Source organism: Lissotriton helveticus, chromosome 6 (assembly GCF_964261635.1).
Source record: "Lissotriton helveticus chromosome 6, aLisHel1.1, whole genome shotgun sequence".
In the NCBI taxonomy this organism is placed as follows: domain Eukaryota; kingdom Metazoa; phylum Chordata; class Amphibia; order Caudata; family Salamandridae; genus Lissotriton; species Lissotriton helveticus.
This window is the reverse complement of record NC_136067.1, coordinates 118,000,051-118,026,648: the sequence shown is the minus strand read 5'-3', so window position 1 is coordinate 118,026,648 and position 26,598 is coordinate 118,000,051. Positions and strand designations below refer to the sequence as shown.

The window sequence follows — 26,598 nt, the reverse complement described above, 5'->3', positions numbered from 1 at the left end:
TTTTCACTAACCAATACAAGGTTTTATTTTTTAGGGTTTCTTGATTTTCAAATTGGTTGGGCAACAGATTCGGGACATTCGCAAGTATAGCTACAAATGGTCTACAATCAGGTGGCAAATTAATAGTGGCTGGAATAACATTATTAATATGACGCCTCGGTACAGGTAGGCTCTGTTTATTATATGCCGGGTCATTGATGTTTCTTTGACCCCCAACTACATTTTGCCCACTCATTGTCTTAGGGGTGGTGAGTGTTGGCCTCTGCCTACCACGTGTAGAAAGCACCGGATTTGCAGCCACAATGGGCATTTTTGAGGTATAATTTACTGAGTTTAATTTGTTTTTGCTCGGATTCCCAGATTCTACATTAGTTATGTGGGGTCTGGCTTGCGTGCCCAGATGTTCTAGGATATCCAGGTTGGCTATGCCCAGTTTTTCCAGATTCTCTATTTTTTTACTTAGAGTTTCTAGAGTTACCATCACAGGTGCAATATAAGTTTTTATCACTTCCTCGAAGCATGCTGTGAGTGCCTTAACATTTGTTGGAGATAGAGTTTCCAACTGTGTATCACCCTCTCTTTCGTTGGTTTCTAGGGTTTGTAGAACCCTCTTTTTTCTTCTTCCATATATTTTTGGCTGTTTGTTGATTATTATCCTTTTGCGACCTTGGGTAAACTTCCTTTTGGGGGGTACAGAGTCACAGTCAGTTTCACTATTTAATAGACTGGTATCACTAATTTGTACAGTTGGAATGGCAGTGTTAGTATCACGACCATCCAAATCTGTGACGTTTACTGGCATATCACTATGAGTTTGGGGCTGTGGCAATATACTAGCTGATAATTCAGGTGTTGTTGACAATCTACACTCCCTGGTACAAGAGACAGTAGGTGTTAAAGGTGGCAATATACTAGCTGATAAGTCAGGTGTTATTGACAGTCTACGTTCCCTAGTACAAGAAACAATAGGTATTAAAGGTTGCGATACTTCTGGTTGGCTTAGACCATACCGTGGCACACCGACAAATGATTCCAACAAAAATGAATCATGGAACGTAGTTGTTTCATTTGTAGCGCTAACATGTGTATTAACAATTGCTGGTATTTGACTTATTGGACACAGACTTGCCGGTAAAGAAAGTCTTCTTTCCGTATTTTCGATAGCGTTAGCAACCACTCCAATAGTTTGTTGCAACATCCTGTCAATTGCAGTTAAAGTCGGTAGGGGAGCTGGCGCCAAAGTTTGTTTCCTTGTAGTTGAGCGTGTATGCATCGGAGTTTTTCTATCCAGCATTCTGTTCTTAGTTTTACTTTTGGCTTCCATCAGGTCAACAGCGAAAATGTTGTATTTAAACAATCACGAAATGCAATGATTACCTTTGACACGCTGGGGAATGAAATAACAAATAACAAATGACAGGGGGGTAGCCCGGTCCGGTCTCCTGCGGTCTCCGAGGGCCTCAGAGGGCCCGCCCTTTGCCCGGGCTTCGCCCGGCACGCCCCGCGCGCGCCCTCGCGGGACGAGGGAGGAGTTCTCCCCTTATGCACCTCCTGGCGCTACGCGCTGACGCTGGGGGAGGCGCTCTCACCTCAGGGCTGCTGGGGGTTGTAGTTGGGGGAGCTCCCGACCGGCGGAGCCAAGCCCGGCCAGCCGGAAGTGCTGGTCACAGCAGCGCTGCAGCGGAGCAAAGCCCGGCCGCCCCTTTCAACCCTGCTGGTACTCCTTTCGCCACAGATGGATGGAGCCTCGGTGACCTGAAGGTAGGCTCGCAATCAGGAACTGCCACACGATCCTCGGCAGGAGTTCTCCCCTTATGCGCCTCCTGGCGCTACGAGCTGACGCTGGGGGAGGCGCTCTCACCTCAGGGCTGCTGGGGATTGTAGTTGGGGGAGCTCCCGACGGGCGGAGCCAAGCCCGGCCAGCCGGAAGTGCTGGTCACAGAAGCGCTGCAGCGGAGCAAAGCCCGGCCGCCCCTTTCAACCCTGCTGGTACTCCTTTCGCCACAGATGGATGGAGCCTCGGTGACCTGAAGGTAGGCTCGCAATCAGGAACTGCCGTTCAAGTTTTTTACACTTTGATCTAATGGTTGCCAACTCCTCATTGTACTAGGGGCTACGTTCGGATTTATGTATAAACTGCCATTTTTCTGGAATTTGGCAGTCTAATGGGCGCTTAATCCAAGATGTGAAGGCCCCATAAGTAATATTGGGATCTGTACTTAGGATGGGAGGGGAGGCCGCCAGGCGGTTGGAGTATTCTACCCAATCCAACTTGTGCCAAGCTCGTTAAAAAAAATGTTGGCGCTCATTCGTTATGCTAAGCAACTTAAGCTGTAGGTTCATCACGATTAAATAATGGTCAGACCACAGTAATTGCACTGGGGTGTGGACTGTCATTGTAGCAAGGTTTGTGAACACTGGGTCCAAAAGATGGCCAGCATTGTGTGTTGAACCTTGCACTAATTGGATAAGTTGGCATGCCTGCAGGTCGGCCAGAAAGTTGGCTATATCAATATCATCGGTAGCATCTAAATGAAGATTCAGGTCTTCTAAAATGGTAAAATTGGCCAGACCAATTGCCAACTTACTGGCTAACTCCACGCAGGCTAATCTGAATTCCTGCGAGGCACCCGGAGGTCTATATATTAACAGCCCAGATAAAGTATAATTATGGGAAATTGTGACCTTAAAACTCGCACATTCCCCCCCCCTCCACTAAATCTTGTTTTTCAAAAATGCAAGAATATTGAGATTTAAAGATCACTGCTAAGCCGCCCCCTCTGGTTTCCCTATTGACTGTTAAGATGTTGTACCCTATGGGGAGTGCAAGTAGTGGCTCAGACGTGGTATTTACCGTAAGCCACTTTTCCGTGAGAAAACATATATCGGGGGAACGGTCGGATAGAAGGTCAAATGTCTTCATAATGCCTGACCATGGAGCGACAATTAAGAGAGAGTATGGTTACATTCGTAAATCCCCTCATTTGCTCAGATTTGAAATGAATATTACTGAACGATGAGCGTCCTATTACTGATGTAAACCCACAGGTCCTACAGCTGAAAGCGCCCTCAAAGTCCACTTGCCCCAGCGAGTGGCATTGATGGCCACTATCCCTTATAGAAAGCAAGCACTCTCGACTCATAGAAAGCCTACCTACAGCAAGACCAGCAGCATCTCTGGCACCTGGCAGCGTTTTGGCATGGACGGGCGCCATGACCATGGTCCCTTGCACCCTGACAACGGTCCATTGTTCCGGTTCATATGGCATTCTGAATTTACAGCCTGGGTGTCTGTCTTTTACCACGACGCTGTCGCCCACCTTCAGCTGTGGTTTTTTCACTCCTCTAGTATCACTCGCCTTCTGGTTGGTGACAGTCCTCCTGGCCTATGTGGAAGAGTGTCTCTGTCAGGAGGTTTCCACGCTGGATCGGCTGGGTTGTTGTGCCTCGGGCTCTCTTGAAAAGCAGGTGAGCGGGAGCACATTTGGTGGTGCTATGTGGCGTTTGCCGGTAGGCATCTAGAAACTGGTGGATTGCTGATTCAACGTCCATCCCCTGATTCACTGCGATTCGTAGAGCTCGGTTAAGAGTCCGCATAAACCGTTCCACTTCTCCGTTGGCTTGAGGCCACAGAGGGGTGATCTTCTGTGGCAGATCGCCTTATTTTCCATGTATTCTTGGAACTCATGGACTTGGAACAGGGGTCCATTGTCTGACCGGATGTCATCCAGCAGGCCTAGGAGGGCAAAAGTCTTGTCCAGGATTTTCTTGATGTGCGGAAACGTGGTGGGGGAAACCACCTCCACCACTGAGAACTTGGAGAATGAGTCGACGATCACCAACGTGTGGCACCCATCAGGAAAACTCCCGAAGTTGATGCTGACTTTAGACCACGGGAGTTTGCATTGCTCTTCTGTGATGACTGGGGCGGGTGCCGGATCCCCGCCCGTGATGGTGCACGAGGTGCTTGTGCAGGGGTGGGCACCCTGAGGGCCACAGCACTCGCATGGTGGCGACGGCCATGCGCAGACTTCCGCTGCAGGGCTTGGCGCCGACGCAGGGGTAGGCTCCCTGCAGGCTGCGGTTCTTATGCGGTGGCGACGGACACGCGGAGACTCCCACTGCTGGGATGCACGACGGTGCAGCAACCTTCCCTGGGCACACGAGCCAGGGCAGCAGATGGCGAGGGAGTCGGGGCGGAGGCAATGCCCCTCAGGAATATGAGCTGCACGGGCCCCTTCACAAATACCGCCAGAGGTGGAACCGAGCACTGGGGTTCAGAACCGCCTCGTCGCCAGTGTACCCCGGCAGGGCCACGGAGGTAAAACCTGCGCAGTGCGTAAATCAATACAGGTCCACACTGTGATAGGTGGCTGGCAGGAAGACCCCGAGCGGTCTCTCGCCATTTATTTATCTCCTCGGGTCACGCCCGCCCCGGGGAGTGCATGCCTGAAACAATGTATGGGAGAACCCGGGTGGCTCTCTACACTACCCTTCTAACCTTGCTAGTCACAATAGTCAGTGTTGGTTGCTTCTGTAAAGGGTGGCGGGGCGGGGGAAAGAATGAAAAAAAAAACTTACCTTCTTTGCTGCTGCCTATCTCTTCTCCGTACTCGCTCTCTGCCACCGGAAGCACCCAGGCTCCCGGACTCTTCCAGGCAATCACTACGCTGCACGCGCATCCCAAATAACTAAAATATACACTGCTCAAATTAATTTCATATTTCACTATACTAATTCACCACTAATCCTTTTGGGTTGCGGAGCAGCATGCTACTCGCCAAAAAAAGCGCTTCCACACCTCGTCAGGGGTAGTAAGTGATATATAAATGCAATTACAATACAATACTGTTATCCACTGCACCAACCAAGATTCAATTATGTGGCCCTCTTGTTGCAGACACATACCTCTGCAGTGCATTAAGTGCACGTTGCGTGCCAGGACAAGAGACTTCTCAACTGTTTTTCAATGTACATGGCATAATTGTACAGTACGCACTGAGCTAGTTGAGTCATCAAGATTTACAGTAATGTTCATATGCTTTAAAGGCGCTTTCCATAATTGCACGGCGCAGGCGCCCTCCCTCTCCTCCCATGGCGCTGGGAGGAGAAGGAGGGCGTCGGCCGCGTCGGATCTTCCCACCTCTAACACCGCGCACGAGACCCTTGGCCCCCCGGGCCCGCCATGCAGCCAGGTCTGGGGCGCCGACACTGACCGGGGCGCTACCCGGCATGGAAAACGGACCCAACCAGGAGCCGCAGCCCGCTCTCCCCTGGGGACGGGGTGGAGAGTAAGCAGCTGTCCACTGCAGGAAAGGCCCCCCCCCCGCACCGCAAGGTCACAGGTGCCCCGGGCCAGCCGAAGTGACCCCCCAGACAAGACCACCGCACGCCGCAGAACCCCTCCACCATGCCAGGCTGCAGCGGCCCGGGCAGCATCTCCCCAGGCACCACCCTCCCCTTGCTGCCCCCACCCCTGCAAAGTAATGAATCCACCGGAGGAAAGGAATCGGAATGGGGAAAGGTGCTGCCCGGCCCCCAAGAGGAGAAACCACCCTCCCCTTGCTGCCCCCACCCTAACAAAGAAATACATCCCACGGAAAAAAATGCATTCAAATGCATGTGAAGAAGCCACCCGGCCCCCGGGGAAGGAGCCCGTGGGGAGCACTCACTCGTAACTTTTGGACTGGAAACACGTGTGCGCCCGCCATTATGGGACCGTCTTCTGTTGTCGCTCTTTTCCTTTGGTCCACCATCTTGCGAAACAGCAGACATTCTACTGCCCTCCCTTGGTGCTGTGTCTGCGTCCCCCCTCCGACCTCACTTAATGGAACTCTGCTCTCCTTGTTTTTTGGGTCCTGACCTGAGAAAATCTACTATTTGTATATATATGTATATAGTGATAACTCTAACCACCAGTATATGTAGTAGACCTGTACTCTCTACCATTCCTATGTGACTCTTAGAGTTCATCCATTTGTATCTCTTCCTTGAGTGACTTTACAACTTGTACATTTACAATTTTTTTTCTGTTTTTATCTCCTCCTTGTGTGACTCTACAACTTGTACATTTGCCATTTTTTTTCAGTTTCTATCTCTTCCTTGTCTGACTTTACAACTTGTACATTTGCAATTTTTTCCGTTTGTACCTTTTATGTAACTCATGTAATCCTGAGTCCTTATGTATTGCAACTGGTTCTTATGTAAAGTGCTCTGACACCTTCGGGTAATGTTCGCGCTATATAAAATCGCATTCAATAAAAGTAATTAAGGTTTCATAATGTGTGATAGTGCATTTCCCACTGATAAACTTAACTTGCATCTATTTTCAATTAAGCTGGGCATTATTTTATATAGTGTCACCGGAAGGTGAATGGCCGAAAAATGTGACATAATGTTTTGCATTTTAGCCACACCTTTGCCACCGCCCCCAGGCTCACTCACCCTGCTCCGTAGCAGACAGCATCACAGTCCCCATAACTTCGTTTAAAGCGCTTCGACCGCTGCGTAGCGCCGTTCCCAGCCTCGTGCATCCAGCGCCCGCGAGGTACTGGGACGTTCTGTAGAGCGCGCTTCTGCAGCGTCAGTTGCATTATGACATCAGTCCTCGAGCTGTGACGTTCCCAACTGCTGCCCTCCTCTGTGTATACCTGGAGCTGTGGCGTTGGGTGCAGTCGGGCGGAGGCAATGCCCCTCGGGAATATGAGCTGCACGGGCCCCTTCACAAATACCGCCAGAGGTGGAACCGAGCACTTGGGTTCAGAACCGCCTCGTCGCCAGTGTACCCTGGCGGGGCCACGGAGGTAAAGCCTGCGCAGTGCGTAAATCAATACAGGTCCACACTGTGATAGGAGGCTGGCAGGAAGACCCCGAGCGGTCTCTCGCCATTTATTTATCTCCTCGGGTCCCGCCCGCCCCGGGGAGTGCATGCCTGAAACAATGTATAGGAGAACCCGGGTGGCTCTCTACACTACCCTTCTAACCTTGCTAGTCACAATACTCAGTGTTGGTTGCTTCTGTATAGGGTGGCGGGCCGGGGGGCGGGGCGGGGGAAAGAATGAAAAAAAAAATTACCTTCTTTGCTGCTGCCTATCTCTTCTCCCTACTCGCTCTCTGCCACCGGAAGCACCCAGGTTCCCGGACTCTTCCAGCCAATCACTACGCTGCACGAGCATTCCAAATAACTAACATATACACTGCTGAAATTAATTTCATATTTCACTATACTAATTCACCACTAATCCTTTTGGGTTGCGGAGCAGCATGCTACTCGCCGAAAAAGCGCTTCCACACATCGTCAGGGGTAGTAAGTGATATATAATTACAATACAATACTGTTATCCACTGCACCAACCAAGATTCAATTATGTGGCCCTCTTGTTGCATACACATACCTCTGCAGTGCATTAAGTGCACGTTGCATGCCAGGACAAGAGACTTCTCAACTGTTTTTCAATGTACATGGCGTAATTGTACAGTACGCACTGAGCTAGTTGAGTCATCAAGATTTACAGTAATGTTCATATGCTTTAAAGGCGCTTTCCATAGTTGCACGGCGCAGGCGCCCTCCCTCTCCTCCCATGGCGCTTGGAGGAGAGGGAGGGCGCCTGCCGCGTCGGATCTTCCCACCTCTAACACCGCTCACGAGGCCCTTGGCCCCCCGGGCCCGCCATGCAGCCAGGTCTGGGGCGCCGACACTGACCGGGGCGCTACCCGGCATGGAAAACGGACCCAACCAGGAGCCGCAGCCCTCTCTCCCCCGGGGACGGGGTGGAGAGAAAGCAGCTGTCCGCTGCAGGTAAGGCCCCCCCGCACCGCAAGGTCACAGGTGCCCCGGGCCAGCCGAAGTGACCCCCCAGACAAGACCACCGCACGCCGCAGAACCCCTCCACCATGCCAGGCTGCAGCGGCCCGGGCAGCATCTCCCCAGGCACCACCCTCCCCTTGCTGCCCCCACCCCTGCAAAGTAATGAATCCACCGGAGGAAAGGAATCGGCCCCCAAGAGGAGAAACCACCCTCCCCTTGCTGCCCCCACCCTAACAAAGAAATACATCCCACGGGAAAAAATGCATTCAAATGCATGTGAAGAAGCCACCCGGCCCCCGGGGAAGGAGCCCGGGGGGAGCACTCACTCGTAACTTTTGGGCTGGAAACACGTGTGCGCCCGCCATTATGGGACCGTGTTCTGTTGTCGCTCTTGTCCTTGGTCCACCATCTTGCGAAACAGCAGACATTCTACTGCCCTCCCTTGGTGCTGTGTCTGCGTCCCACCTCCGACCTCACTTAATGGAACTCTGCTCTCCTTGTTTTTTGGGTCCTGACCTGAGAAAATCTACTATTTGTATATATATGTATATAGTGATAACTCTAACCACCAGTATATGTAGTAGACCTGTACTCTCTACCATTCCTATGTGACTCTTAGAGTTCATCCATTTGTATCTCTTCCTTGAGTGACTTTACAACTTGTACATTTGCATTTTTTTCTGTTTTTATCTCCTCCTTGTGTGACTCTACAACTTGTACATTTGCCATTTTTTTTCAGTTTCTATCTCTTTCTTGTGTGACTTTACAACTTGTACATTTGCAATTTTTTCCGTTTGTATCTTTTATGTAACTCATGTAATCCTGCGTCCTTGTGTATTGCAACTGGTTCTTATGTAAAGTGCTCTGACACCTTCGGGTACTGTTCGCGCTATATAAAATCGCATTCAATAAAAGTAATTAAGGTTTCATAATGTGTGATAGTGCATTTCCCACTGATAAACTTAACTTGCATCTATTTCCAATTAAGCTGGGCATTATTTTATATAGTGTCACCGGAAGGTGAATGGCCGAACAATGTGACAGAATGTTTTGCATTTTAGCCACACCTTTGCCACCGCCCCCAGGCTCACTCACCCTGCTCCGTAGCAGACAGCATCACAGTCCCCATAACTTCGTTTAAAGCGCTTCGACCGATGCGTAGCGCCGTTCCCAGCCTCGTGCATCCAGCGCCCGCGAGGTACTGGGACGTTCTGTAGAGCGCGCTTCTGCAGCGTCAGTTGCATTATGACGTCAGTCCTCGAGCTGTGACGTTCCCAACTGCCGCTCTCCCCTGTGTATACCTGGAGCTGTGGCGTTGGGTTACGGGTGAATTATTCCTCATTATCTGTCCCCGCCCAAGCCTCGATGTGTTTACATGTAAGGTTGTTCCCCATTCTCCGCCCTGTGCTGCCTGTCTCTCTGTGGAGGCATTCCCCATTCCCGACAGCACTTCCTTGATCGCGGCCAGTAGGAAGTTGCTGCGATCCGGCGGAGGACGAGCGCTTCCTTGACGCCTTTACAGCGGGCCTCGGCCCAGGTAGGAGACCGACAGTGCTCTGGGGCACCATCCCCAAATAAACAACCTGGACATTCAACAGGGGATCTTGCTGGAGGGGGTGGCTGTGACTTCGGCTGTCCCAGCGGTTCACCGAGATCTTGAACTCCTATTTATTTATGCGTTTTTATATAGCGCGGACTTTACCCGAAGGTGTCAGAGCGCTTCACAAAAGGAACAGTAATGGTACATGAGGAGAAACTTACAAGTGAACAAATTACAATAGCAAACATTAAGTTACATAAGGCAAAAGTGACAAATGTGAGCAAACCATATACAAGAGGTAGCAAACGGTACATTTTATTTATTTATTTATGCGATTTTATATAGCGCGAACTTTACCCGAAGGTGTCAGAGCGCTTTACATAAGAACCAGTTGAGAAACATAAGGACTTTAGATTACATGTGTTACATAAAGGATACAAACAGAAAAAAATTGCAAATGTACAAGATGTAAAGTCACATAAGGAGGAGATACAAATGGATATACTCTAAGAGTCACATAGGAATGGTAGGTAGTACCAAGGTCAACCGCATATACTCTTGATTAGAGTTATCTCTATATACATAGGGAAGGGATACACATGGATATACTCTAAGAGTCACATAGGAATGGTAGAGAGCACAATGGTCTACTGCATATACTAGTGATTAGAGTTATCTCTATATACATAGGGAAGGGATACACATGGATATACTCTAAGAGTCACAAAGGAATGGTGGAGAGCACAGCGGTCTACTGCATATACTAGTGATTAGAGTTATCTCTATATACATAGGGAAGGGATATGACTGGATATACTCTAAGAGTCACCTAGGAATGGTAGATGGTACAAAGGTCTACTGCCTATACTAGTGATTAGAGTTATCCCTATATACATAAATATACAAACATAGTAGATTTCCTCAGGCAGAGTTCCATTAAGTGGGGTAGGAGGGGGGAAGTAGTCACAACACCAAGGGAGGGTGGGAGGGATTCGAGGGTATGGAGAAAAGGCAAAACAGAGAGGGGAAGAAACATTTGAGGATCCTCAAGGGGGAAAAGAGGGAAATGGGTAAAAAGACGAGGGAATGGACAAGATGACGGGTCGGGGACCAGGGAAAATACTGCCGAGAACAGCCGTAAAATGGTCAAATGATTCTCCAAGTCTTATAGGAGTGCCCTGTCCGGCCTGATGCCTGCTTGTAATGGTGCTTGTAAAGGTTCAGCAACCAGCCGCTGGCAAAGTCACAAATTAAAATTTAGGGTGATCCGCAACCAGACAGTTCGGGGGGCAGTCGCTATCTTTCTCACCGGTGTTTGCAACCAAAAATTCCAATTTTAGGGCCAGCTACACAAGTTAGGGCATTGATATTATGCCCATGCACCTCCAACCAAATTCCGGCGCTGGAGCACGCTCTCTATTCCGGAGTGTGGTGCTGCAGAAATCCCTTCTGTAGCCTGGAGAGCAGGGTGGACACGGAGCTTCAGTTCCAGGCGCATTTGAGGGCAATTTTGGCCGCCATGTTAAAGTCAGGCATTTAAGGATGTAAAGCGCCGCAGACTCCACCGCCTCCAGGGACCCCGAGCGCGCTTCGCGGGGCTCACCTCTTGGATCCTCAAGGTTCAGGAGTGTCAGTAGCAGCGGTGTTTCTCAGAGGGGTCGGGCTGTCTCATCACGGGCGGGCTCCAGCCGCCATCTTGTCCCTAGCTGGATTGTTGAGGTCAGGCAATGAGGATGCACAGCGCCGCAGAATCCAATGCCTCCAGAAACCCCGAGCATGCTTTGCGGGGCTCACCGCTGCGTTCCTCAAGGTGCCGGTGTGTTCATAGCGTCTGTGGAGGCCACGCTGTTCAGAGGGGTCGAGCCGTCTCTCGTCGAAGGTGGACTCCGGCCGCCATCTTAGCCCTCGCTGGATTTTCTTCCCGGAGAATTCGCAGCAGAGTAAGGCCAGTGCAGACGCTCCAGAGAGAGCAAAATACATTCCGCCGGAGCCTCACAACATCCAACGCTGGTAGGTTCTTTTACCGCCGATTACGCCTCGAGGGGGCCGCCGAAAATTGCCCAGATAAAGCGCGTGGACCGGGAGCCGAGATGACTCCCGACTCCTGGCCACGCCTCCTTAGTTACAGGAGGAAAAAGTGACATGTGTGGAGGTTACAAAGGTATACAAAGTAAAAGTAGCGGTATAATACTGCAATAAATGGAGGACACTCAAACACAAGAACAATCGTTACGTAGGCAATGGTGGCACTTGTGCAGGTATCTAAAGCAAACAAAAGGTGAGAGGTAGCAAACAGTGTGTTACAAGAGAAAAGTGACGTGTGCATGTTACAAAAGAGTACCAAACACAGGTAGAAGGATAATACTGCAATAAATGGCAGACACTCAAACACAAGAACAAACGTTATGTAGGCAATGGTGGCACTTGTGCAAGTATCTAAAGCAGACAAAATGTAAGAGCAAACAGGTGTGTTACAAGAGAAAAGTGACGTGTGCATGTTACAAAAATGTTCTCGTGTCAAGTGTCTTATAATGCTGCAAGTATAAAAATACAGATTATGATAGCTACCTCTCTATATATCATCACGAACCCTGTTTCCAGATCTGGGAATTAATGTGTCGACATAATGAATTCTGGGTGTTGTAGTCTTAGTTGGTGTTCACTGAGTTAGAAACGTGGAACAACTTTCAACAAACCACTGCATATTTGCTTGTCATGTATATCTCTTTAATTTCCATGAATCTTCACTACACTAGTACGGGAAAAAACTGTCAAGTGCCAAAAGAGTTCACAATCCCCGATGAAGAAATTCAGAAATAATGTTCAAGTGCAAAGACAGTTTTTTTTGTGTTTTTTGTTTTTACACAAGTGGTATGTTTGAATACTTCTCTCACTTCAGTCATGTCTTAAATGGACTAAGAATAAGAGATCCTAATGATTCCAAACTTCTGAACAACAAATCCAGGCAGCAGCAACAAAGTATCTTGATTGCCTAGCAAAGACACAATGGCCCACGAGGAACTTACACTCTCAGCATTCAAGATTCCCACCATATTTGCAAATCTTGGCAGTCCAGTGGTTCCATGTGACATTCATCTTTCTGGTTTTCCCTCAGGTGTGTAGTGTAGCGCGTCCTTCAAAGATGGGAAGTCTCTTTCCAGGTGCATCTACCCTCTGTCTAGCCCAGACATCCTCTTTTGCTCCTAAAGACAAGCTCAGTGAGGTGATTGGGAGCAGCATATCTGTGTGGGACTGGTGTGCAGAGGTACGTGCGCCCTGCGCATGCAACTGACTATACCCCTTGTGCCCATGTCCGCTTCCCCAACAAGCACTCTCTCATGCTCATCGTTGAGAGCAGGCACGTTGCTGCCAGCTCTAATGCTTATGCATACCTTGCTCATACATATGTAAGACTCCAGTGTTCCCACTCCTACGTATGTGGGTGGGTCTGCATAAGAACTCGCCTTACCAGACTTCCTGATCAGGGCGGTTGATCACCATTTGATCACCTGACTGCATTAATTGCGGTGGAATAGATACTTGTGATGCACCAATACCTAAGATGACTTTTAAAAATGTATTTCCCATTTTGAACTCCTTGTACTTTAGGGAGTCTTGCCCCTCCCACATGTTTTTATTTTAATGCTTTTATATTAGTATGAGCATTTGATAGCGCATTGTTATTTCAATCAATCAATCAAGGGTTTATAAATTGCACTACTCACCCGTGAGGGTCTCGAGGCGCTAGGGGCGTGGGGGGCCGCTCCAGATCAGTCGTAGCTACAGATCAGTTGACGATCCAGGTCTTTAGGTCCTTCCTGAAGGTTTGCAGGGATGGGGAACGTCTGATGTTCAAGGGGAGCTTGTTCCAGGTCTTGGCTGCGATGTAGGAGAAGGTTCCTCCACCTGCTCTGCTTCTGCGGATACCGGGGACCTCTGCCAGTGTAGTAGTGGGCCTCAGCAAGGCCTACCAGTGCTAGGGGTTCGCCCTTCTCTGCACAGAGTCCTCAGACCATAGAATAGAAGTTGGCACAGGAACTGGAATAGAAAATACAAGATTTATTAAACCTCATGAGTTGGAACTACATTCACAAAACACCCTTTGGTAATGTATGAAGTAGCACACTGAATGGAAGGTGCTTGGTCCTTTTATACCCACACAGGGGCTCAAAAGAAGGCGGTACAAGTACAAGAAGAAGGTTTTAGGTACATGTAAGGTCATACAGAAAATGCGAGCTAACAGTTGCTAATTCTGGTGAACACATCCTGACAGTTACAGACTAGGGACAGCTGCAAGGACAGCTGCAAGCTCAACTGAGCATGTGCGAAGCAGAAGAGGCTAAATATAATCTGTCTCTAGGCAGATTTCAAGGGCAGACAACAGCAAGGTAGGACAGAGCACATGGCATGCACGTGGTAGCACATGGCAAACAAGATGGCTGCCAGTAATACAAAATGGATTCCACAAAACGGACAAGATAGCCTCTATATACAGGATGGCCTCTGCTGAGGCTAACCTAATCGCTGCCAAATTACAACAGACGACCCTTTTAGCATTAGCGGAAGACATTCGTTCATCTGGGGTAATCTAGATATGCCTCCTGTATATCGATACTCATCAGTTCAGTGACCTCTTTATTTAGCATTTGTTGGGCTTTCATTTCTGCAACATTTCTCTTGGCAGGTGTACAAGCAGTGATGCAAATAGAGCAAAGCATAGGACCACAATGTATACATATACAGCATGTAAATAGTATCACCAGTAGTATACATAAGATAGTCAGTAGCTTCCAGCCCCAAGTAATAAAGAGTGTCCATATCCAGTTCGAAAATGTCCATGTACCAGTCTCTGGGTGAATCTCTGCAGCAATCTTATGCAGTTTAGAGATTGCATCATATACTGAAGGCGAGTAATCCGGAATGAAAACACAACAGCTGCTGCCAATGATGCGACATGCGCCACCTTGATCAGCCAGAATCACATCAAGCACCATACGATTCTGGAGTGCTACAATCCTCACAACTTGCAGCTCCTCTGTAATGTTCCCAAGTGCCATAGCTGTCTGATTGGTAACAGCTTCCACAACACGAGTCAATCGCCTGATCTTTCTGCTATTCAATGCAGCACCCACAAAGAAGAATCACCCTAAGTTAAAGTCGACATATTGTTGTGGAGCAGTGTCAGTTTGGTCAACTTCATCCATACTTATTGTCCTCTTATTTCTGTTCTTGGAAATGTCATTGTACAATTTGAAGTCGAGGTGATATGACGCAGGTGCCAAAAACACAGGAGGCAACAGAAAGGACACATAGCAGATCCCTGACCACCCAACAGGTAGTTGATAGTATCCCTTATTTCCGCACATGAAATAAGTATTATGTGAAGACATAAAACTGCTGTTATTAGCACCTTCAATGGTCAGAACTACAGTAAATTCACTTCTCCCCACTGGAATTCTCCCAATACTACTAATACATAAATCTGCTTTAGCTCTTGTCACAGAAATTACAAAAGGTCCATTGTTCTTAATATTTCTCATATTTGTGAAGACATATGGTGTCGAAATATTGTCAGGTTGATACTCTTTCCATTCCCATTTAGTCCCTTTAGCTTGAGGATAACCATCTTTATCTTGATAGCATACTTTATTGAGGTGAAGGTTAATCCCACCTACTGAAGGCTTTCTAGAAGCAAACAAAAGCGCATACCAAGCTTGACAAGAAACATTGTGTGAGAATGGAAGAGGAATAAAAGGTGTTCCTCCCTTTTTCTGGTGAGCAGGGATCATCCCACACACCCAACAGTTGGTAGTATTCGTGGCATTATACGTATGATGCAACACCTGGATAAAAGTGTTGTTTAAGTAGGATGGTCGATGCTTCTGCTCATGGTAGGGAAGTGTAATGATGTTCCATTGGTACTGGAGTAGTGGCGACAAAAAGCTGTCGAGCAGGAGCCACTTTCTCAACAAACTAGGTGATTATTGCCATAACCACCAGATCAATAACAAACCCTACAGCACAAATGATTCTTTTGTTATGCATTTGAGCAACAGCAATAATTGAGCTTTCTATAAACTCGTTGAAACAATCGTTGGAGCTCTTATCCCTGGGCAGCCGCTGATTTCTTCACCAAGGGTCAAGACGGGTGTCACTAAACTGCGCAGGACTGATCCCCCCCCTTGCCACATCGGCGTTCCGTTTCACTAACCCAGGGCGGTAGCTCAACCAGTCTTTTTCGGCAAAGCAGATTCTTTCCTTGGTCTCAGTTGATATCGGGATTCTTCAGCGATCGTGTGGTCCGGGAAGATTTCCGCAGATTCGTCAGGTGAGATGACTTGGTTTTTCTCCGTATCCAAAATCTATCGATGGTCGATCAACACTGCAGGTTCCACCAAGGTAGGCGACACATGCTTGCAGTGTGTGCTGTGGACCCAGTTCTTTCTGTTCGTCACTCGAACTGCTGTCCTCGTTGCGAGGAGCACTTGCTCCGGTCCTCGCCACCTCGGTTCCAAGCTGTTCGACCTCTCGAAGATCTTTACCATAACCTGGTCACCAGGTCGGAGGTCGTGGGCCTCACCTGTAGATCTGTCAGGAAGAACTTCTCAAACCTGTTGATGAATAGAGATCAAACTGTCGGTTAACTGTGCCAAATAATCATTCATCAGAACACAAGGTACATCATGTATGGGGCGTGGCTTAGGAATTCCCCAAATGTTCATTGGTCTCCCAAATACCACCTCATAAGGTGTGAGCCCAGATCGTGAATGTGGCACCGATCTTATGGACAACAATGCCAAGGGTAGTGCACCTGGCCACTTCAACGACATGGAATCCAGTATTTTCGTCAACTTTAGTTTCAAAGTAGCGTTGTACCTTTCCACTAATCCTGCTGATTGCGGATGGAAGACTGCATGGAATTTCTGCTTGATCCCTAATCCTTTCAGGACATGCTCAACAACTTGCCCAAATAAATGATGTCCGTTGTCACTCCACAAAAGTTTACAAACACCGTATCTTGGGAAAAACTCCATTAGAAGCACCTTAGCTGTAGTGAGAGCTGTATTATCCTTTGTAGGGAATGCCTCTATCCATTTACTGAAGGTACATACCACCACTAGGACATATTGACATATTTTAAGTTATTGCAGCGTTCAAGTTGGATGTAATCCATCTGCAAAACTTCAAAAGGTGCAGTCGGTGTAGCAAAACCTCCTGTGGGAGTTTGTGTCCCTTTACCAGGATTATACTGCCAGCAAATCAAACAGGACTGTACTACTCTCTGAGCTGTGCTGGCAATCTCAGGATGCTCCCAAACTTGTGTAAGCAATTTCGTTATCGCTAGAGCTCCAACATATGCCAGCCCATGTGCCATTCGAACCATAGGTGGTAAATAGGCTGCAGGCAGTTTCCATCTATCCATGTCTTTGTTGCGCCAACAACCCTCATCGTCCAATATTCCTTCTTTGGCCTATTGCTCAAATTCTGCTACAGAAGCTGATCTCTGTACATCTAATACTTCCTCTCTGACATCTTGCTATCGCTCAGCTTGAGACTTAACTACGTACATGGAAGTAGTCTCACGAGCTACGCGATCAGCAAAAGCATTACCTTGTCCTATCTTGTCAGTCACTTTCTTGTGTGCACTACACTTCACAATCGCTATCTTCTTCGGATATGTCAGTGCAGTCAAAAGGTTATGCACTCATTCTCCATGCATTATCTGCATCCCGTGGGATGTAAGAAAGCCTCTTTCCTTCCAAAGCAGGCTACAATCATGGGCCACTCCAAAAGCATAGCGGCTGTCTGTGTAAATGTTCACACGCAAGTCAGTGCTAAGTGCACACGCTCTCGTTAAAGCTATTAGCTCAGCTGCTTGAGCCGACTTCTGAGGTATGCGAGCTGTCGCCACTATTGTCTCAAGTGTCGTAATTGCATATGCAGCTGAGGTCGTGCCATCTGGTAACTTCAAACAGGACCCATCAACCCACAGTTCCCCATCTACATCTGAAAGGGGCGTATCTTGCAAGTCGATGCGATCCTTTGTCTGTTCCTCAGTAAGAAATATACAGTCGTGAGGCTCCTTTGACTGAGACTGAGTCACAGGATATGGCAACAAAGTGGCTGGGTTTAGTGTCGCACACCTCTTCAAGGTAATATGAGGTGCTAACAGTGTCAATTCATATCCTGTCAGGCGAGCACTAGTTAAGTGTTGTGTCTTAGTCTGATTCAAAAGGGCATCGACTGCATGGGTTACTAGCACCAACAGTTTATGTGACAAAACTATCCCTTCACTCTGACGTATGGACACAGCTGTTGATGCAACTGAACGGAAGCATCCAGGCAACGTACGAGCAACAGGATCAAGTACTGCTGAAAAATATGCACAGGGACGCTGCTTATCACCATGTGTCTGCACTAAAACTGACAATGTGCATCCATCTTTCTCATGTACATAGAGTGTAAAAGGCTTCGTATAATCTGGAGTACCTAACACTTGTGTTGAACAAAGATCTGGTCGTAACTGTCGGAAAGCATTCTCACATTCATCTGTCCATGGAAGGGGCACTGGAGTGTCTTTCGCAAAAAGTGCTAGCAGAGGTTTAACAATGTGTGAAAATCCTAATATCTATTGCCTACAAAACGAAGTCAAACCAATAAAGGCACGAACATCTTTCTGAGTAGAAGGTACTGGTGTGTCTAAAATTGCTTGAATGCGATCTGGTGTCAGTGCACGGCCCTCCTTAGACAGAAGGTGACCTAAGTAGGTTACCTTCGGTCTACAATATTGCAATTTCTTTCATGACACTTTATGATGGTGTGTAGCAAGAAAAGAAAGCAAAGACAAAGTGCACTCTTCACACAGTTCAGGCGTATCGGCTGCCAACAAGATGTCATTGGCGTATTGTATGAGAGTCACTCCTTTAGGCAAAACGAAAGAATCAAGCTGTCTCTTCAATGCTTGACTGTAAATACTAGGATTCTCAGTATAGCCTTGAGGAACTCTACAAAATCTCAACGATTGATTATTCAAAGCGAAACCGAATAAATATCGGCTATCCGAATGAATAGGGATTGAAAAGAAAGCGTTCTTCAAGTCTATCACGGAGAATGTAGTTGCTGTCGGAGGAACCAAAGTAAGTTGTGTCGTTATGTCAGAAACCACAGGATATTGCGGTACTACGATCTTGTTAACTTCTCGCAAATCAATAATGAATCTGTAAATCCCGAGCACGTGGACACTGCTGAGCACGCAGCACTGGACAATCAGAAATCCAATGTTCAAATTTCTTGCAGTACGCACACTGGTCAACAGACAAATTTGAACGAGTATAGGAAGGAAAAGACGAACCATAAGATCCATGTCCACCTCTATCATTACCTCTAGAAGGCGGACCATAAGCCTGAACCAACATAACCTTTGTTTTCAACTCTTTAGTCTTTTTATCCTTGGAAAGGCGGGATTTTTTTCTTATAAAGTCTGCTTACCATTCTCCTAAATCCCGTCGCAGGTCGACTTGACCTTTTTACCTGTCATAGAGTGAATTAGGCAACCTATTTACCAATAATCGATACTTGCAACAATTCCCATTTGCCTTCCCCAAAGGACCACTGACTAAGAACCAAGTTTGAAGATTTATTACAGAAATGAAAACAGCTGAAGATACAAACATCTCAACACGAGGTTCAAAAGATAAACCGGCACTAATACAAACATAATCCTACGGAAAAGTCTTAGGCGGCTTATGAATAATACGAGAATCAGTTCCAGAACCATCAGGCTAATAAAAATTGCTGTAACTTGAGTTCTAGTATGCATTGGAAAGAAAAGTCAAGTTAAGCTGTCCCTACCCTGTACTAAGTGACATCCCTACTCAACAGTAGCCCATTCCTAGCAAAAGGTGTCAGCCGTGGTGACTTCCAAAGAAGTTCACTCACTTTCTCTCAAACCTGGTGTAATTCTCAAACCTAGCTAAACTCTTTATCCATCCAACCGCTCTCTCTAGCTCCTCTGCCCATCTGCTCTGCCTTCCCCCTCGGAATGCTGTCCCTAATACAAAACCCCACAATACTGGTGACACGCCTTCAGGCATGCCCCTCTCGAAGGTGTTGGTTTCCAAATTTTTCCATCATGGCATCCTTCCATCCTTGTCTGTTCCAACGTCCTTGGGTCCCAGACTCTCCGTCGCTTCAAGTTGTATCTTCAAATTCCTCAGCTACTCCTCCATGTCTGAGTCCAGCATCCTAACGCTCATACACAATGGGCCCTTCTAGTCTACTTGATGGTGCACCTGCAAAGGAATACATACAATTCGGCTCACATTCCATAAATGTTGCAAAGTTTTCTAAAAGCATCTTTTGTAAAACATTTCCACAGCTAAATGCTAAGCAAGACTTTTCAAACAGGCCTGCACAAGTTTCATGGACTAGGCCTCTACTTGATTTATAGGCCCAACATCTTGCATGAGCAATCCCTTGGTTCCCTAGGCCTCTAACCTTAACAGCTAATGCATTTTCTACCTTGCTAGTTATCGAGTATAAATGACACAGTTATACATTTCAATAAGCAAATCTGAAGGCACGATAGTGCTCGTTTAAACACACTTCTCATCAGTGAAAGATTTCATTTCAACGACATCTCTATGTTCAACAGCAAGTGTGGATTTGTAATTCATAACCTTGGCTCTTCAGATTTCTAATACCAGTTACTCTAGTTCTGCATCCCACATTGCATCTAAACATGATTAAAAGTCCTCTATATATACGGGCGCTGACTACTTGTACATATGATGCACCCCTACAAATTTTTCCTTAAATGGCGCTCTCTCAGTTCCCCCTTTTGATGACCCGTGTCATCACCACCCTTACACCATCCTCAGGGTAAGAACCGATCTAAACAGTGTTTGTGGCCATTTTCCCTCGCTTGAGCATCTCCAACGCTCTCAAGCTACGATATTGACTGTCTTGGAGCCTCTCCATTCGCATCTCTTGCACTCTCATTGATCTCGCCAATCTAGTTGACCTGTACCACTTGTACATTCTCACTAAACCCCACAATCCAATCACACACGCCACTGCTATGATGAGGGGTTTCAGTACAAACCCAAGGAAACTTCTCCCTAAGTTTGCAAACCAGTTTCCAACCTTTCCAAATCCCTTGCCAACCGTCTCCCACGCATTCTCTTGAGTCAGATCCTCAATTTCATAATGGATTGCAGTAATGTTGCTTATATATTTCTCCAGATCCTTAGAGTTGTCTGGGATATATGTACAACATTCTTGAACCTTCAAACGTTTACAGACTCCTCCCTCTTTCGCTAGGATGACGTCTAGCGCAAGACGGTTCTGTAAAACCATTGTCCTTATCGACAACATCTCACCCTCGACCAACACTAATGACTTAGCTGTATTCATTGACAATTCGTCTACCACCGTTGCCAACCTCCGTATTTTCACATCATTCAAAATGACTCCCAGCATAGGTATCGCTGCTCCAAACACATCTCCAACAATTGCTCCAGCACTTTCCCCTCTCTTTACCCTCTTCGGCTGCCCTCCGTCCAAAAGAGCGAAATCCTCAGTGTGATAAATCTTGGGAAAAATAATGGCTAGATAGCATGTTCCATACCACTTCTCGGGCAATCTCACATACGCATTCTTTCCGCAGACGAAATACACAGTAGGGATCACCTGTACCACGCTCTTCAAGAAATCTTTCGTGTAATATTCCAATGTGAAGGTGTGTTCACATGTAGTATGACCCACATACACATTTTCATAATACGTCTGTGGTCGGTGAAGGCACAACTTCCCTTTCTGCACTTCATCTAGAGCTATTGGACCATAACTCCCTCTCGATCTATGCTGCTTCTCTTCTTCGGTCCAGTCTACCTTGCCTTGTCCTGAATCTCGCAGCCGTTTTTGCTTTGTGTACCTATCTTCGACTTGCTCAATGAACTTTTTCTCTGTCTCAGATAATAAGCATGTCAAATTGTGTTGGTGTGCATACGGGGTGTCTAGCTCTTGTGTGGGAATGAAAAAATATCCAAGTCTGTCCTCTGACTTATAATAATCCCACTTGTTCAAATGCTTATAAGCAGGGACTTCTGGTAACACAGCATCATAATTCGAAAAGAAATATTCAAAATGATTTCGTCCATAAAATATACTAAGCAGCAGACTACATGAAATTCCATATGTCAATGGAAGGTGATGGTATCTAATGCCCTCGTTTACTGAAGCTGGCAATTGCATGCACACATAACAGTCTTTCGCATCCATTGCGTCAATGTACTCATATAACAACTTTGCATATGCGTTCTGTCCAAAATTTCCCTTAGACAGATCTGTATGGAGCCTACGACTTTCTGCAGCCAGTAAAGCTTTCTCTCTTCTTGCTCTGTCTTCTTTCTGGCTAGGGGTGGTAGGTGTCGGTGTCCCCTCAGCCTTCACTACCTGTTCGTGTGGTGCAAGATAGGAAACTAAAACTACTACAACTATAAGGAGTATCACTCCTCCTAAAAGGGTGCCTACTATGCACTTGGCTCTACGATTCGGGTCTCCAGCCGCCATGGTCTTGGCTCAAAGTAGCTCATCTCGGAAATCCCCCAAAGTTTCTTTCTGTGTTATTTGAGTCTCTCGAACCACAGCTGGGAATCGGAAATCCGTTTCAGTTCTTCTTTTGCTTCAACAACAGACAACCCTAACCCTTCTCCGTCCTCTGTGGAAAGTCCCTAAATTTCTTCTTCTTCCACTCTGCTCTAGGTTAGTTCACCTTTCGCAAATCCTGCACTATCCTGAACTTCCCGCTTGGCTTCTGCAACCCCATGATCGGAGAGTTACAGGGACTGCCCATGACCTCCTTTAAAATTCCCTGTCTAATCATGGACTCAATCACGGGTTTTATACCTGCAAGTGTTTCCGGAGTCAACTTGTACTGGGGTGTTCTCGGGAATTCAGCATTCGGTCTTACTTGAATTCTGACGGGCTCTACTCCTTTGATCAGTCCGATCTCTTCCCCTGTAAAGTCCCACACCTGCGGTGAGACAGAGTCCCTCAAATCCCAAGGGAGTTCCTCCACAGTTAAAGCAGGGTATAATTCAATGCACACATGCGTATTTGCAACCTTAAAGTCAGCATCGTCATCGTTTGTCTGTAATTCTACTCCCTTGGGGGTACAATAGATGGTGCAATTGAGTTTACACAAAAGATCTCTTCCTAACAGGCACACGGGACTGGAATCACACACTACAAACTGATGTCTGTCCCTGAAACTCCCGATCTTCACTGGGACTGGCTCAGTCAGGGGGTTTGTCATTCTTCTGTTTGCGACTCCTACAACTTGTATGGTCTGTCCTGAAAGGGGTAAGTTGGGGACTACCGCAGACCGCACAGTAGAGCGAGAAGCACCAGTATCGACCAAAAAGGTGGTGGGATGTCCATCCACATCTGCCTCCACAAATGGTCCCCTCTGATCTACCTCCAGCACTGCTCCAAGAGTACAGCCCTCCTCCCCATCCAGGTATCGCCCTGTCACTGGGTCAAAGTAATAGCACTCGTCCCCTTCGACTATGAAAGGCATCTGCTTGTAAACCTTGTTCCCTGCTGAAATCTTCGGCGGCTGGGGAACCGGAGCCCTAGGGGCTGACGTCCCCCCTTTTGTCGTCTGGAATTTTGCTACTGTTACCTTCCGTACCGGAGAGGCTTGGACTTCCTCCTCCTCTTCCTCCTGTACCTGATTGTCAGGATTATGGGGACACTCGCGTCTCCAATGCCCGACCTCATGACATTGATGGCACTTGGTCGTCTTTTTCAGGGTCGCTATATCTATCCTTGGTCTCGGACCTTCCTCGTTGTCCCTTTTCTGTCCCCCTGATTTCCTCCCCAGTGTGCCATTGCCTGACTGACCCTGTCCTCCCGATTGCATCTGTACTAACATCAGCTTATCCTTAAGCTTCCTTGTCTTCGAGTCTATCTCATCACTGCAATACCTCGCGTACCTCAATATCTCATCTAGAGGCTTGTTCTGCCAACAAATTAAATGTTGTTGTATCATGAGACAGATATCAGGCCTCAGCCCCAAGACGAACTTGGATACAAACTGTCCCATGTCTTTCGGATCCATCACATCTAATCCACTATACTGTTTGAAAATCTACAATAGCCTCTCATAATATTCATGTACTGTCTCCTTTGGTTCCTGCCTCGTCCGATCTATTTTTACCCAGTCAATGTCCTGTGGTGGTACCTTAGTTTTTAACCACGTGATCGCTTGCTCATACTTTGCCATCACCCTGGGCGACGGTCCATTTGTGGCAGCATCTCGCTCTGGCTCCGCTGTGGGCCATTCAACACTGACCTTACATGCTATCCACAAGTCACCTGGAACCACAATGTTAAACAGCGTGTTTAAATCAATCCACAGCACCTTTGAGATTTTAACGAACCTCTCTACCTGTTTGTACCATTCCACTGGACTCTCACGCAACTTTGGAAATGTGTTTGTAAAGGCAGCCAGATCTCCCCTACTCCAGGGTACATGTACATATCCCCCATGAGCCACCTCCCGCAAGGGGTATGCTTCTGTATGCATCAACCCTCCTCCCGGGGATGTCTCAATAACACTCCGTCTCACACTCTTTTTCTTTGACCACCTTTCCTCCCATTTCTCCAACTGGGACCATGTTCGGATTCCCACAATCAGTTCTCTGATGTGGGTTTTTAATCCGATCACCCTCTTCTCTTCCAGATCTTGGTCCGAGTACTGCAACCTATGGCCACCCTGTAGTGCTTTTGTCTTTGTCAAAGCCACGGTATACTTATTCGCTAATTCAGATAGTTTCTCATGAGCTGTCCTAGCCCTCCGTGTAACATCCTTCGCCACAAACAACAGCTCGTCTGGTTCGTAGAGTTGGATCCTTTCTAGTGGCAATGTACCTCCACTATTTCCTCCACTTCTGATTTTAGTCTCAGCACATCTATCCTTCTTGCCTTTATTGCAGCCCTCAACGTACCTTGGCTAGAAGTTCCATTAGAGTCCCTCCCGCCACCATCCTGACTCTTCCGTCTATTTTCTTCAGGTGTGTTAGGGGGAACCCTTCCGTTTTCCCAACCTCCTCGGTCCCACTCCTGTCTACCGTCGCCAGAGGTGTGGTGGGACGTCCGCCTATTCCCCACCTCTCCGTGTCTCCTGCCTGCTTTCGCTAGGCACGCAGTGAGACTCCATCCTTCTCTCCTTATTTCCAGACCCAGAATCATTAATCGATCTGTTGCTCTGAGCGTCCACAATTGTGTCCCAAGTTCTCAAATCTGGCCTTAATTCTTTCATCGACCTCGGCCGCGGTCCCCTCAGATCCATTGGTCCCCTCCAACGCCCCTGCTCTTCCGAGGAGTCTGCCGATGCTGCCAAAGGAGTGTTTCTTTCTACTGGCCTTGGCAACTGCCTCCACCCTTCCACCACATTACTCCTGTCTTCGCTGGCACATCTCTCACTCCCCATTTGTGGCGGACTCTCGCCTTGTTTCTGTTCTGGATTGTACACTGATACTATGGGACCTATGGTAACAGGTACCGTAAGAGCATCTGGCAATTTCTGAGAGTGGACACCCTCTCTACCCGGACTTTTTGTACTGTAAATCTTCCCACTACTCTCGTCACTGGGGAAGGTGGAGGTGCCTTTTCTCCCTCCGCTGGGCCAAACTTGTCCCCTGAGGTGCTCAGACAACTCACCATTTGGACCCCACCATCCCCGACAGAGTCTTCCCAGTTCTTTGCTGATGTTTGCGTTCCCTCCAACTCAGGATTGTATGGAGGTGGTCTCTCTGACAACAGTCTCTCTATCAGGCTGTCGTCTGTCTCACTGTCTTCATCCTCCGTACTTTTCCTCTGCGCATCCCCTGTATTTTCCAGCAACGGGTACAACCTATCCCCTTCAATGGTCTGTACCCTCCACCTCTTGGCCAGGGCATACCATCTCGCATCTTGAACCGCCCTAACTGATCGTTTCACTCTTTCCTGTCTCCTATCTCTGTTCTTTTCATGGGCTGCCCTGATCCATGCATTTAACGCTTCAAACTGTGTTGGTCTGGGCAGAGGTCGCAACGCAGCCATAATCGCTTTCAACTGATACAACACTTCTAGTCTAAAAGTTCCATATTTAGGAAATGTCAATTCTTCCTTTCCGTCTGTCATCTTACACCAATTATCAAGCCACAATATGGTATGTAACCCAACATTCGTTGCCATATAATAAGCTGGAGTATCCTCGGGTGGAGCCTCCTCCCCACCCCGTGATTCTATCATCTTTTCACCCTTGAAACAATTTCGCAACACTTTAAAACATTTCATGATGAGAACCACAACGTTTCCTTGTTCTATGGCGCTTGTTTACTTCCTGATGACAATCCACCAATCTCAGCGCGGCTTCTCACTAACCGCCCTATCCCAGCACGGCTCCACGCTAGCTGACCAATCCCAGCGCGGCTCTTTCTGACGTCACTCGCCTCCGTTTCGCAGCAGTTCCCCTCCTCTCTCCGCTCGTCTCCCGGTCACGCATGCGTCCCGTTCATACACTAGAAATGATCACTTCCGATCAAGCAACCACTTCCTTGACTGTACGTCCACAGTCTGACTGTAATTGTCACCTGAACTGGCAACTGCCTGTCCACTAACGGCTAGACAAATCGCCTCAACTGATAGGATACAAACTCGCGGCAACTTCCGACCAGCGTCCGTTACCCACGCACTCACATACACATTCCCCCTATCTCGGTCTTGTGGGCGAACAATGGTACCTTATGACCCCCTTAACAATGGTCGACAATTACTATGGGTGTTCGATACACCCGAACCACTTAAACTCTCCTCTGAGCTTAAGATTTTCTCCGGTTGCGCGCGCTCACAGCCTGACTTCCTTTCGCACTACAGGCATTCAACTCCGCAAGACAACACAACACAACAGCACAACATAACCACAATCTAACAACGCATGACCCTTTTCATACTCACTCTCCTCCGACCTGCTGCTTTCTGCCGCACTGTCACTCTCCGTCAGTTTCCATGGAACGCCATCCGTCCGCAGCTTTCTGGACACTCTTCATTGTTTCTCTATGGGCCTCGGGGAAATCTCAACCTACTTCTAGATTAACCTCACTCCAGAAGATAAACCATCCTACTCTGCTACCAACTGGAAAGGCGGGATTTTTTTCTTCTAAAGTCTGCTTACCATTCTCCTAAATCCCGTTGCAGGTCG

At 47.6% G+C, this 26,598-nt stretch overlaps 1 protein-coding gene and 1 long non-coding RNA gene across 3 annotated transcripts in view; one reads left to right on the top strand and one right to left on the bottom strand.

Moving 5' to 3' along the window:
- The window catches only part of LOC144762325 (uncharacterized), a 174,687-nt gene extending 168,124 nt beyond the window's left edge, over window positions 1-6,563 (bottom strand). The window contains exon 1 of the long non-coding RNA XR_013596077.1: window positions 6,445-6,563. This is a non-coding gene — a long non-coding RNA (uncharacterized LOC144762325). The remainder of the gene's footprint in view (window positions 1-6,444) is intronic.
- Window positions 6,564-9,065: 2,502 nt separating this feature from the next.
- Window positions 9,066-26,598, top strand: part of LOC144762322 (uncharacterized) — an 86,451-nt gene continuing 68,918 nt past the window's right edge. For both annotated transcript variants that reach the window (XM_078647480.1, XM_078647478.1), the window contains exon 1: window positions 9,066-9,344. The gene's annotated coding sequence lies outside the window, so the exon portion shown is untranslated. The remainder of the gene's footprint in view (window positions 9,345-26,598) is intronic.